Source organism: Panthera tigris, chromosome B4 (genome assembly GCF_018350195.1).
Source record: "Panthera tigris isolate Pti1 chromosome B4, P.tigris_Pti1_mat1.1, whole genome shotgun sequence".
Lineage (NCBI taxonomy): Eukaryota > Metazoa > Chordata > Mammalia > Carnivora > Felidae > Panthera > Panthera tigris.
The window spans coordinates 88,358,883-88,363,859 of record NC_056666.1 but is presented as its reverse complement, the minus strand read 5'-3'; the positions used below and the strand labels follow the sequence as shown (position 1 = coordinate 88,363,859).

The following is a 4,977-nucleotide window of genomic DNA, read 5'->3' as shown; positions in this document are numbered from 1 at the left end:
AGTGATCACCATCCTGCCTTTCAGCACTGTTAGTTAGGTCTGTTTGTACTTAAACGTCCTATAGTTTTCTGAATGACTTCTTTCATTCAACAATACATGTGTGAATTTCATGCATGTTTGTGTGTGGTTGTATTGATCATTCTCATTGTTGTACAGTGTGTCAATGTCTACAGTTTATTTACCTGGACTAATTTTAATATTATGTTAGCTTTTGGCTCTTGTTCTAAGCAGGTCTTGCATGTTAAGATCCCACACATGTAAGTGTAGCAGTCTTGGGATTTTAATGCTTCCGGGCGACTTTGTTTTTCTTCCAAGTTTCTGAGCAGCCAATAAACTAATTCATAGTTCCTAGTACTATGGGCAGAATCCTTCCCCGCAGCTTTTAAAAAATAAATAGGCTAGAAGGAAATTCTGGACCTTATGCAAGGGTTCAATTTTACTCTCTTGCTTCACACAGGCCTGAAATCCTATCTCCTGTTCTGAGGGGACATATGTGGTTTATGTTAATAAATAACTACTCTCTTTCCAACATAAATTGTTATCACTATTAAATTATCCTCTTTATTACGTTTAAGTTTTTAAATTTTTTAAAATTTTTATTTATTTATTTTTGAGAGAGGGAGAGAGAGAGCATTAGCAGGGCAGGGGCAGAGAGAGAGGGAGACAGACGATCCAAGGCAGGCCCTGTGCTGACAGCAGAGAGCCCGCTGCTGGGCTTGAACCGATGAACAGTGAGGTCATGACCTGAACCGAAGTCAGACACTCAACTGACTGAGCCACCCAGGCGCCCCCACATTTAAGTTTTATTTTTATTTTTTAAATTATTTTATTTTTTTTAATGTTTATTTATTTTTGAGAGAGAGACAGACAGAGACAGAGCAGGAGTAGGAGAGGGGCAGAGAGAGAGAGGGAGACAGAGAATCTGAAAGAGGCTCCAGGCTCTGGGCTCCAAGCTGTCAGCACAGAGTCCGACTCAGGGCTCGAACTCACGGACCGCAAGATCGTGACCTGAGCCAAAGTTGGACACTTAACCCACTGAGCCACCCAGGTGCCCCTACATTTAAGTTTTTAAAATTTAAACTCTACCTGAGCTGATATTTCCTTATCCGCTTTCTTTTTGTCTGTTTGTGTGTTTTTTTTCAGGCTTTGACATGTTTTATTAGAACATAATTTCAACAAAAGGTTGCTTTTATTTACAGAATTTAATATGTGTGGGGACTGTCCAAACCACTTGGACCCAAATGAGAATAGACATTAAGCCTGTTTACATATTTTATTCATTTAAAAATGTTTATTTTTGAGAGAGAGCACGCAGGAGGGCTTGAGCATGAGTGGGAGAGGGGTAGAGAGAGAGGACAGAGAATCCCAAGCAGGCTCCGTGCCACCATCAACATAGAACCCACGCAGGGCTCAAATTCAGGAAAGGTGAGATCATGACCTGAGCCGAAATCAAGAGTTGGATGCCCAACTGACTGAGCCACCCAGGTGCCCCTGTTTATGTATTTTCTAGTTTTTAATTGGTATATAAAAAAGTTTCACATTTATAAAAATCCCAGTATTATAAATGACAAACTCATCCCTTAATTAAATATAAAAACAGCTTTAAAAACATACAACTTAGATTGGTTTCATCTTGAATTGTAATCCAATAAGACTAAAAACTAAACATTCCAGGTCCTATAACAAATAGTAAAATACTTGAAGGCCTTCAGGATCCTTTGACTGATTTATGTCAATAAGAGAGCCTATTTTTTATTTTTCTTGCAGGGTCTACAAATAACTTTTTTGAAAATAAACAAGAGAACCTATTTTTGATGTGGTAAAAGAAATGTGTTCATCTCCATTGACAATTTTAAGCTCCAGGTGGCTAACTCTGTCCGAGGGGGGCCACAAAGCATCTTCTTTTGTAATTTCACTGTCATCAATAATTCTCTTCAGTTCTCCCATTACATTCTTGTGTATTTAAGCCCCCTTTCTGATCATGACATCATTTTTGTAATTGCTGTGGTTGGCATATGTAAGGTTTCTCTCTGGCTGAACCTCATACTCCAGAAACTCATGTCCAAGCTTGCCTTGTGCCCTACACAGCAGCACAGGTAGAAATCACTGGCCATAGTCATTTTTGTTCCCTCTTTTTGTGTTTACAGTTTCAATTGCTCAGTTTTGACTTTTCCTTTCTTTTTTTTTTTTAATTTACTTGAGGTTTAACCCTCAAGCAGCACATAGTTGGATTTTACTTTTTAACTAGTATTTGCCTTTCATTATGGGGCATTAAGCCTTTTGCGCATGTGGTTATAACTGCTTTGTATATCTTCTGCTATCGTGCTTTATATCTTTTGTGCAACCTTGCTCTTTCTTTCGTCTTATCTTTGCTCTACAGATTTTCTTTAATTTGCTGTTATCTTTTCCAGAGACTTGGAAGAGATTTTGTGACTGTTTTAATTTTGTGACAGTTTTCGTAGGTTTTGTTTTTAGTGAAAGGAATTTTTAGCCTATATTTCTAAAATTATCAAAGTAAAAAAATTAAATGATATATTTTGCTCCATTTCTTCCTGTAGAGAGACAGGTCCTAAAGGTGCAGTGATGAGAGAATTGCAAAGCAGGGGGCTAAGACTCTCCAGAGCCGAAGCATCGCTCCCCTGCCTCAAGCCTCTTTTATTTTTGCAAATTGTCTTGATGACACCAAGCACATACAACATAGTATTTGGCATCTTGACGGGTCCTGCACCTGCAGTGTATTCCATACTGGGTCATGAATACATCTGGCGCCAGACAAAACATTCTTATCCCAGGCCTGGCGCCCGTATGATGTCCTTCTGGAGAGAAGGAGCAGTCCCGCCGGCCTTCCGTCCTGGGAATGAAACTGCTTTCAGTTCCTTGCTGCTCCGTGGGTTTCCTTCAGAACATTCTTACAGTGCCTCCGGCTTCTTGTTCTCCAACGGCTTCCTCGTTTTTGTAAGAATAAACGGGGTTGAGTTGCAGATGCCATTAAACGGCTGATTTGACATTCTACATTCTATTTTTCGGTACATGGCAGTGATAGAATGTATTCTTGTTCACCAATGTTTGTATCCCTTCCTCGGAGGAGAATGTATATTCTTGGCCTGTTGATAGACATCAGGCATGAAGAGAATTTGCCCCTTTGGATTCTGTGTCTCCCTCTCTCTCTGACCTTCCCGGACCATGCTCTGTCTCTCTCTCAAAAAAATAAACATTAAAAAAATAAAAAATAAATGTCTGCTGGAATATCCAAGAACCGTCCTCAGGCAAAGCAGTTCTGCTTATCGGGACAGCAATTAGTAGTCTCCTCAAGAGACACAGGTAGAGAGGACTTTAAGAACAAAGTATTCAATAATGCAGAGTTTTGTCCTTATCCTGAAGGCAGCAGGAATCTGGTGATGGTCTCAAGCACACATTTATTTATCCAAGAAAAAGTATTGGACAATGACTACGTGCTCCTCACTACTTTTACTGAGGGCACCAGCTGTGAGCAAAATGAGGTCCTGCTCAAAGGGACCTTCCTTGTGGCAAGATGACAAGTTCTGTTCCAGACACTGTGGTAACACGAGCATAGCCAACCCAACAGTCTCTGACAGTCCTTTTATTGCCTTAAAATTTACTATGAGAAAGTTTGCATCAACTATTGGTGATGTCATTCATTCCATAAGTATGTGTGGAACTATGTGCATGTGGAACTATGTGCAAGATGTGTAACACAGTCAGCCTAAAAAAACAGCATCTGAACGATTTGGGCCAAGTTTCCAGTTTAAACTAAAAATATTATAGGCTTGATATGTATCTTGTGATTAAAATAAATGTTGATGAAAGGAATTTAAATAATATATATTTTTTTAAGTTTATTTTGCGTGAGAGAGAGCACATGAGCGGGGAGGGGCAGAGAGAGAGGAAGAGAGAGAGAGAGAGAGAGAGAGAGAGAGAGAGAGAGAGAGAGAGAGAATCCCAAGCAGGCTCCGGGAGCCAGACACAGGGCTCGATCCCACGAACTGTGAGAACATGACCTGAGCCAAAATCAAGAGTCAGACGCTCGACCGATTGAGCCACCCAGGTGCCCCTAAATATTATTTGTAATAGATTTTGTGTTCCTTATTCTAACAGCATAGCTGCTTAAGTTAGCAAAAAGAAAAAAAATATTAGTTAATAGAAATGGAATCATCCAAAGAAAATCCCCTGAGAATTTAGGAATCAAACAATATTGTCAAGATGCATTATTCTAAAAGGCAGAAGGGAAACTGCATTTATTGAAAGTCAACAGAGGAGGGAGCTGCAGGTAGAATTTTAACTGTACGAACACAACTGTTTTTATATTAGAGATTTCTGATATATACTCATACAAATGATCATACTCTTCAAAAAATTTTATTACACATAAAAATGACATATTTCTGTATCTGTGAACTGGCAGTGTTTCCTTGGGGGAAAGGAAGGCCACAAGGTTAATTCTAGATTTGTGATTAAAGGTATTTGCATTCAGTAACGCTTCTTTCATAAGTAAACCATGTTTCCAAGGTTACACCAATCTGGGGGCACAATCGAATAATCATCACACTTTTTTTTTTTAATTTTTTTTTTAACGTTTATTTATTTTTGAGACAGAGAGAGACAGAGCATGAACGGGGGAGGGTCAGAGAGAGGGAGACACAGAATCTGAAACAGGCTCCAGGCTCTGAGCTGTCAGCACAGAGCCCGACGCAGGGCTCGAACTCACGGACTGCGAGATCCTGACCTGAGCCGAAGTCGGACGCTTAACCGATTGAGCCACCCAGGCGCCCCTATCATCACACTTTAAAAGAAGAAAGATTTCTCTGGCTTTGTCACCATCCACTCTGCATGGACACTTATCTCCAAATAGTGGCTTACGTGTGATATGCTCTGATGTTTATTTGCTTCTTCTTTCACTGGTTTGCTGATGATGCCTTCTGTGTGCAGCACCTACATAAGGCCCAGGGCCAGTGGCAT

At 40.0% G+C, this 4,977-nt stretch overlaps 1 pseudogene; it reads right to left on the bottom strand.

Annotated features, from left to right (window-relative positions):
- Positions 1-1,617: 1,617 nt before the first annotated feature.
- Positions 1,618-2,120, bottom strand: LOC102958254 (annotated as a pseudogene).
- Between the last annotated feature and the right edge of the window lie 2,857 nt (positions 2,121-4,977).